A 9694-nucleotide genomic window follows, 5' to 3' on the forward strand; every position below is an offset into this window, starting at 1 on the left:
GTTCAGGTACCTGGACTGCCAGACTCACGAACCCGAACGCTCGGTTTGTGCGGAGTCTTCTATCCGGTGCAGATGCCTTCAGGCTAACGAGCTGCACACTCGGGTTTGGTATTGGGGTTCTTCCTCCCCTAATAATAGGTTGGTTGCCCACGAAGTCAAGCCCTCGAGCCCTCGCCCGGGTTTGATGACGGAGTTGCCAATCTCCGGAATAGGTTGTACAAGGTTAACGAGCCCACTAACCCGGGTTTGGTATTGGGGTTCTTCCTCCCCTTCACATAGGTTGTTTGCCCACAAAGTCAAGCTCTCGAGTCCTCGCCCGGGTTTGATAACGGAGTTTCCAATCTCCGGAATAGGTTGCTCAAGGCTGACGAGCCCACTTGCCCAGGTTTTTGCAGTGGGTTTTCCTTCCCCTCGTCGGGTTGTCTGGAAACCTCCCAGACTAACGAGTCCGATACCCGGGTTTTTACAATGGGTTTTCCGTCCCCTCGTTGGGTGCCTGGAAAATAGGCTAACGGGCCCTCATCGCCACGGGATTTTATGGGTATCCTTCCCCTGTTTGGTTGCCTCCCAAAGGCGAGGCTAACGAGCCCAAACGCCCGCGCTGCAGGGTCCTTCGTGCCGCTCGAGAGCAGTCCTCCAGTCCCTTAATGTTTCAAGAGGCAGCTGCCCATCTCGAAGCATGTATTGGTTGCTCTTAGTAGCTACTCTCCTCGGTTCACCCTCGAACTTGGAATCCTGAGATTCCAAGTTGAGTCTATCCCCTTGGATCATTGTGGCCATCAAGCTTCAGCACCACGACAAGGTGGCGACCATCCGCAGAAGAAGACTACACTGACTGTGAGAATTACTGCTACATGAAACAATATATATTATCAACTTATCTAGAACACATACACATAATCTTATCTTTTAAAGTAAGATATAAATTGTTTACGCCAAATATTGCAATATGTATTTTTTTGCAAAGATTTAATTGTAAAATAATTTATTGGGTGAGTGCAAAAGTTCGTGCGGAGTTTGTGAGTAAAAGTCACACAGTGATTAGGCAAACAAAAACCTTTATTCAATCAATGATATATTCTCCATCGTTTTCTATAATCTTTTCCCAACGTTCTGGCAGCATACGGATGCCTCGATCATAAAAACTGCACGGTTTAGATTCGAAGAACGAAGAGACGCCGTTTTTTAAGGCCTCCAAAGAGTCAAAGTTTTTTCCATTTAAATAATTTTGCAATGACCGGAACAAGTGATAGTCAGATGGTGCGATATCAGGAGAATACGGTGGATGCGTTAAGACATCCCATTTCAGGCTCTTCAGTTTGCGCAGCGTCTTTTTCGAAACGTGTGGTCTGGCGTTGTCGTGATGAAAGACGACTCCCTTGCGATTTGACAAAATCGGACGTTTCTCTTTTATTTCTCGATTCAGATTGGTTAATTGGCGACAGTACTTGCCCGAATCAATCGTTTCGCCAGCGGGGAGAAGCTCGAAATAGATTATGCCCTTGCAATCCCACCAAACAGAGAGCTTCATCGGGTGCAAACTGGCATTGCGTCACCATGCTCACCTGATTGTTTCCATGTCCGTTTGCGCTGAACATTGTTATAGAGGACCCATTTCTCATCGCCCGTCACTAGTCGATCCAAAAACGACTCGTTATTGAGCCGCCCGAGTAAAGAAACGGCTGCAGAAATTCGCTTGATTTCGTTCTTCTCGGTCAGCAAAGGGGGCACCCATATATCGAGCTTCAAATCGAATCCCATCTTTTTTAAACGCCGAAAAGCGGTTGATCGGTCAACGTTTAGTGCTGTAGCAACTTCTTCTGTTGAAATTCGCGGATTATTGAGCACTAAAGTACGCAAAACATCGTCATCAATGTCAGAAGGTCGACCAGAGCGTGGCTCGTCTTCAAGGTTAAATTCTCCGCGCCGAAATTTAGCAAACCATTTTTCCACAGTTCGTTTAGCTGGTGCTTCATCCTGATAAACATCCTGAATGTTTTTTACGGCTGCGGCAACGTTTATTCCCTTCCGAAACTCGTAAAGCATAACATGCCGTAAATGCACCTTATCGATACTCATTTTTAAAGTGATATTTCTCGAAGTAGTTTGAATGAAAATAAATGATTTTTTTTTAATAACAGCTGAAGACGTCACCTTTCCAACGTTATATAATATGTAGATGCAAGTATTAATGACAGCACTTTACGACGCTTATAACTCCATCTATTGAAACTCCGCACGAACTTTTGCACTCACCCAATAATTAGAACTTATCTGGAACACGTACACATAATCTTATCTTAATTTTTTAATGTAAGATATAAATTGCTTATGCCAACTATTGCGACATGTATATTTTCAAGATTCAATTGTAAAATAATTGTATTATAAGTAGGTAATTTTAGAATAAAATTGTTTTTAATTTTTATAGAAGAAATTAAATGTTAAAGAAATAATAAGAGAGCTTGGGCTATATTTAAAAAATTCTTATTAATTTAAATTTTTTAAAATTATTAAAAAATTTTTTTACAATTCTAAATATACATAATATGCAGTTATAAATACATAGGAAACATAGATAAAAATTTTACATAAACATTTTTCATATATCTTATTGTTTCGGCGATAATGACTTACACACATAGTACGGATAAGCGTATACATATATGGAAACGTTTATAATTAATTTTCGAGAAGTATATCTCGTAACATAACTTTATCATATATAGTTGAATTTGGAAAAAAATAAGCTTTAAATTACATAAAAAATTCTTTGTATTTTGCAAACAAAAAATTAAGTGGTGGGTGTGGTGTTTACGGGGTAACCCGCAAATAATAAGTTTATGCTGAGTAATCGGACATTGTGTAACATTTATTATATAATTACAGAAAGGTAATGCGCATCGTGCGTGAGAAAGGTAGCTTCTCGCTCCGGTCCCAATACGCGACTAACTAGCGCGGTGTGCACGTTTACGTTTTCCCCCTCCGGATAACTCCCTCTCTCTCCCTCAGATACCACAACTCTTCCCCTTTTTTAAAATTTTCCTTTTTTATATTTAAATTGGGTTTAGCCGCGGAGATCTGCGTAACGGCGGTTTTGTGATCTGATCTACTACATGAGCTGAAAAGTCTTTGGCCTGACATATAGATGGCGCCACAAACTAAAAATTCTTATATTTCCTATAGAGTACCAACCTTGACTTTGATGCTGTAAAAATTTCATGATATTTCATTTACTCGTGTACAAGTTATAGCTTTCGAAGTGACGTTACCTCTGAATTTATCTTTACTACGGAAAAAAGTGAATTTCGTGTTTTGATTAAACATTGCTTCCTGATGGGAAAAAACACTGTTGAAGCAAAGGCATGGCTTGATAAATGTTACGGCACATCTGCCCCACCGAGTTCAACCATCAAATATTGGTTTGCTGAGTTTCGTCCCGTTTCGTAACCATACGAGCACAAATGATGCACCACGTTCAGGAAGGCCAAATGAGGCAGTTACTCCAGAAAACATCCAGAAAATCAATGAAATCGTGTTGAATGACCGCAAAATGAAATTGAGTGAGCTAGCTAACATCATAGGCATCTCAAAGGAACGCGTTGGTCATATCATTCATGAATATTTACACATGAAAAAGCTTTGCGCGCGTTGGGTGCCGCGTTTTTTGACAATTGAGCAAAAAGCGGAACATGTTCGACTTTCAAAGCAAAATCTGGCCCTGTTTAACCGCAATAAGAAGGAGTTTTTGCATCGATTTGTCACAATGGATGAAACATGGATCCATCACTACACACCGGAGTCCAATCGGCAGTCAGCGGAATGGTTCTTGCCTGATGAAAGCCGTCCGAAGCGCCCGAAGACACAACAATCAGCCGGCAAGGTTTTGGCCAGTATTTTTTGGGATGCGCATAACATAATATTCATTGATTATCTTGAACATGGTAAAAGTATCAATAAAGAATATTACTGTACATTACTGGATCGATTGGACGACGAGGTCAAGGTCAAACGGCCACATTTGGCAAAGAAAAAAATTTTGTTTCACCAAGACAATGCTCCAGCTCACTCGGCTCACGATACGACCGATAAATTAAAGAAATTGCGCTATGAATTGGTCCCGCATCCCCCGTATTCTCCAGACCTGGCTCCCAGCGACTATTTCCTTTTTCCCCGACTGAAGCAGTGGCTTGCTGGTAAAAGATTTTACTCGAATGAGGAGGTCAAGTTGGAAACAAATGCCTATTTTGAGGGACTTGACACCGAGCACTATAATACCGGCATCAAAATGTTAGCGGACCGTTACACTAAGTGCATTACTCTAAATGGAGATTATGTCGAGGAATAAAACACGTTTTTTATTAAAAAAATCGTTTTTTCATTGTTAAGCCAAAGACTTTTCAGCCCGTGTAGTATGTGTCACTTTTGTACCATGTCTTGACCGGTTTTCACTACATACATGGATGGTGACATTTGCTTTATGATTGTTCCTCGCACACGATTTTCATTTTTCACGCCAAAATTGTCGATCATAACTTCGTCGCCGGCGTTCACGCTTACTTTCCGATTTCCTCGTCTCGCTACAATCTGCTCTTTGTCGCATTTCTACCGCTTGTGATACACCAGGCTTGAGTAAGTCGAAACGCGTTCTAAGTTCGCGCTTGTACATTAATTGCGCGGGGCTCACACCTGTCGTGCAGTGTTGTATGCAGCGGTAATCGAATGTGAATATGTTTATGGCTGCTCCCAGAGTCTCTCCCCCCTTAACGATCTTTGTTACTTTATCCTTAAACGTTTGTACAAAGTTCTCCGCTGCCCCGTTTGTAGCGAGTGATACGGGGGTGAGAAACTATGTTTTATTCCATTTCTTTTTAGAAAATTTGACGCTCGACGCTCCTGAATTGTGAGCCTCCTTCTGTTACACAATGCAGAGGAAGTCCGTGTCGAGTGAATAATATTTTACACTCGTCAATTAGTCGGTACGATTTAGTGTTATTCTTGAAGTTTATAATTTCGGGCCATTTGCTATGGGCGTCAATTACAATTAAGAACATGTTTCCGAAAAACGGACCTGCAAAGTCGCAGTGAATGCGATTCCACGCCCGAGTTGGCCATGGCCAGGTGGTTAAAGGCGTGTTTGCAGGTTTCTTTCGTTTAATAAGACAAACTTTACAACTGTTTACCACTTCTTCGATCATGAGGTTAAGCCCTGGCCACTACACGTACGATCTCGCGAACATCTTGATTTTCACCATTCCTAAATGGGATGCGTGAAGCTCTTTTATGATGGTATTCCGCATAGATTCCGGAATGCATGTTCGTAAGCCCCAGAACAGACATCCCTTATCTACCGTAAATTCGAATCTCCTTTTGTAATAAACCTTTTCCTCGCTCGTTAACGCCTTAAAACTCGACCAATCATTCGTAACATATTTTATTATATTACCAATGACTTCGTCTTTTTTGCTTTCCGATTCGAGCATTTTACCATCGAAAGTGGAGGTCCCTTCTTCAAAGTAATATACATTAGAGAAGATTATATCGCACACCTGCGTATCATCGCAAACCAAGAGTCTCGAAAGTGCGTCACAATTTGTGTTCGCTTCCGATTTTACGTGTTCTATTTTGTATCTGAATCCTGACAAGTAATACGCGTACCTTTGTAGTCTATTATCTGCTGTCATTGGGATGCCTTGTCTTGGTCCGAGGATAAATTGTAATGGCTTGTTGTCCGTACGTAATAGTATTTCTCTGCCGAAAATAAATTGATAGAATCGTTTAAACCCAAAAACGATAGCCATGGCTTCTTTATCTATGATTGCTCTTTTAAGCTCGTTTTTTTGGATTCTTTTTGACGCGTAAGCTATAGGCTTTTCCGTACCGTCTTTATATTTGTGTGACAAAATCGCTGACAGTCCATAGTCTGAAGCATCACAAGCCAGTAAAATGTCTTCCTTCGGATCAAAATTCGCTAGCACGCGCGGTGAAATTAATTCATTCTTTACCCAATCAAACGATTCGTCACAATCCTTATTCCATTCATACTTGTCGTTATTTAATAATTCGTATAATGGTTTCAATTTGGCAGATCTGTTATTCAAAAATCTTGCATAGAAATTTATTAATCCCAAAAATGATGCCAATTCCTTTGCGTTGGTCGGTCGCGGTGCGTTTATCATCGCATTTACTTTTGATAGTGCTTTATGCAACCCATCCTTATCGATTACAAATCCTAATACCTCGATTCGTTTTTGCATGAACTTGCATTTGTTAATGTTCACGCGCAATCCGCATTCTTGTAACCGGGTACACACTCTTTCTAAATTTTCCTTGTGTTTTTCCTCGCTAAATCCGGTCACATATATGTTATCTAAATACGCGATAACGCCGTCGATTCCGCGTAAACATTCATCCATCTTTTTTTGTACATCCGCTGGCGCGGGCGAAACGCCTTCTGGGATTTTCGTGTATCGAAACAGGCCTTTATGCGTTACAATTGTCAAAAAATCGCTGCAATTTTCGTCTACTGGAAATTGCATATACGCATGCGTTAAATCCAGCTCCGAAAAAAAGATTCCCCCTTGCAATTTTGAAAAGATGTCATCTATAGTGTGCAAAGGGTATTTGTCCATAATAATATGAGGGTTTACAGTTACTTTAAAATCCCCGCATATACGAATATTCCCATTACTCTTGAATATCGGAACTATTGGCGTGGCCCATTCGCTCACTTCCACCGGTTTTAGATGTCCCAATTTAATCAAACAATCTATCTCTTCTTCGATTAGCGGTTTCAGCGCATGCGCAACGTGTCTACATTTTAATGCGATTGGACGCGCATCGTCCTTCAAGTACATCTTTGATTTGCTTTTGTTATATAACCCTGGTGTGTCGCTAAACAGTTCCTTGTATTTTTTTTCAAAGTAATTCGACCAGTTTCCGGTATCTAATTTATTAACTTCATTTTTGGTTGCTCTTGGTAAGATTAGAGGCCATGCATTAAATTGCCTCAACCATTGGCGTCCAATTAATCCCGGCCCCGCTCCCGACAAAACAAAACATTCCAATATACGTGTTTTATTATTAAACTCTACTGTTAAGTTACTCATTTTGCCAAATGGTTCCAAAGTTTTTCCGTCATAAGACTTCAATGTCTGATTTGTTTTTTCAAGCTTAAAATTTTTAAAGTAATCGTTAAAAATTTTTTCTGAGATTACCGTAACGAATATTCCCGTATCAATTTCTAGATTCAGTTTTATCTCATTTATACAGATATCTATAAACATGGGTTTCGCGTCGACGTCGTCGTTGTTTACATTTGCTTTGATATTATGGACATCGCTTTCACTGTAGTCGTTCATCCCGGATTCACTAACACTGTTGCCTTCGTACGTATCTATACTTTCGTTCTTACACGCACTCTTACTCAGCTCTAAACTGAAGAAATCACTTCGATGTGATGGACCCGTTCCCGTGTTGTTGCCGGTTCTCTCGGTCGCTGACGTCATCTTCTTCACCTCTCCTTTAGTCTGCTGGGCTTCTGCTTCCTTTTTGCGACACGCTCTTCCTATGTGTCCCTTCTTGTGGCAGTTGTGACATGTGTAATCCCGATAGCGGCATTTCTTGCTGGTATGGTTCGGTCGCGTACAACAGTAGCACACGATGCCTTGCTTCTCGCCACATGTTCGACCCGTGGCCTGCCTCCCGCGGTTCTCGCCGCCGCGGCCGCCCCGACGCCCTCTTCCTTGCTGCTGTTCACGTCTTATAGCAAATACCTCGGATTTTTGGTGTCTACTTTCCAACGTATTCAATGATGCCACTGCGTTTACCACTGCTGATTCGTGCGTGATCACAGTTTGCAGCACTCTGTCGTAGTCAAGGCTTGAATCCTCGAATAATTTGATTCTTATGTCCTTATCGCGTATACCGCATACCAGTTGATCGTGGAATGCAGTTTTGAGATTATCGAAGTTACAGCATAAGGAAAGCTTCTTTAATCTTGCTGCGTACTCCGCGGTCGATTCGTTTGCCTTTTGCCTTGCTTGGTGGAATTTGCATCGCTCCATTGCGACCGATGGTGTCGGGTTCAGATGGTCCATCATCAGTTTTACTACTTCTTCAAACCTTTTATCTTTTATGTTTCCCGGTACTACTAGCTGTTTTATCAAGTTAAATGCATCTTGGTCTACACGTGTCATTAGAGTGGCTAATTTCTTTCTATCGTCTTTTATATCCTTCTCTATGATATAGAATTCCAGTTGTTCGATGAACGTTTCCCAGTTGTCTTTCTCTAGTGAGAAACTCAGTTTTGCACTGTCACCGGACATTGTGCTGTCTTCGTCTAGCTCCGATTCTGAATTATTTTCGCAATCCGAAACTTCACTGTGTTCGTCTTCAACCGTCGATTGTAGATCCCGCTCTTGTTTTATTGCGTTTTTCAAGCGTTCGCGAAGTTCGTTGTAATTCTTTCCTTCCGGGCATTCGATGTTTCGGTTTTCCAATTCCGCGATAATTTCTTGCTTATTCAGCTTTTGTATCTAGCCTGTTTTGCTCCATTTTGGCATTGGCCGTTCTCTTGTAACTGTGCCTTCCCACAGTTACGTAATTCGACTCGTTACTCTCTGCTTGAACACCGGCTGAGTACCTTCCTACCCGGCGAACACGTGCCCTGTTTTAGGTTAGGTTACTCCATCTTCAGCAATTCATTCCTTGTGAGTACTGTTCAATCCCATCCTCGTCGCTAATTGTGATGTTTACGGGGTAACCCGCGAATAATAAGTTTATGCTGAGTAACCGGACATTGTGTAACATTTATCATATAATTACAGAAAGGTATATAATGCTCATCGTGCGTGAGAAAGGTAGCTTCTCGCTCCGGTCCCAATACGCGACTAACTAGCGCGGTGCGCACGTTTACGTTTTCTCCCTCCGGATAACTCCCTCTCTCTCCCACTCAGATACCACAGTGGAGGTTCTTAAAAAAAATAAAAATAAAAAATTTTTGTTCATATAGCTTTAAAGTATTCTTCAAGCGATTAAATTTTCATTACATGTTTTTTTTCTATCGCTTATAGTTTAGCAGATATTCGATTCTAAAGAAAAATACCGTTTTTCTTTAAAGGGGTGTTTCACTCTTTAAAACTCAATATTCGCACATATAAAAAAATACGTGTCTTTTAGATTTGTGTATTTAACAACATATTTGAAGGAGAATCAAATCGGTTCCGGACAGTTGTGACATGTCCCTTGTGAGAATAACGTATTCGTTTTTGTACTCATGGATTTACAGAATCATCTTGATATCTAGTTCGTTTCATGGCACGGTTACTTTCTAAATTCGACTAAAACGCCTTCGGTTGTTCATGTTTTGATTTTCCATATCCCGTAAATATTTTTCCTCTATATTAACATGTTTCAATAAAGCATTGTTTTCATAGAAAGAAGTTTTGTTTGCATATTTATTTTCACAATTCTTTTCAATATTGTAAATTTTAATACTATCTTTTTCATTGCTAATACACAAATTATTATTATTTGTTTTACAATCATTTGATTTAGAGTGGTGAATATCGCTAGCTTTTTTTAGTCGATTCAATTTCTCATCTATTGATTTAATCTGTTGATTTTTCTCAATGTTACATACCACACGCATACGAGTCGCATTAATCTTTCTTGCTTGTATTAATGTTAATGG

Source organism: Harpegnathos saltator, unplaced genomic scaffold (assembly GCF_003227715.2).
Source record: "Harpegnathos saltator strain DR-91 unplaced genomic scaffold, Hsal_v8.6 scaffold493, whole genome shotgun sequence".
In the NCBI taxonomy this organism is placed as follows: Eukaryota; Metazoa; Arthropoda; class Insecta; order Hymenoptera; family Formicidae; genus Harpegnathos; species Harpegnathos saltator.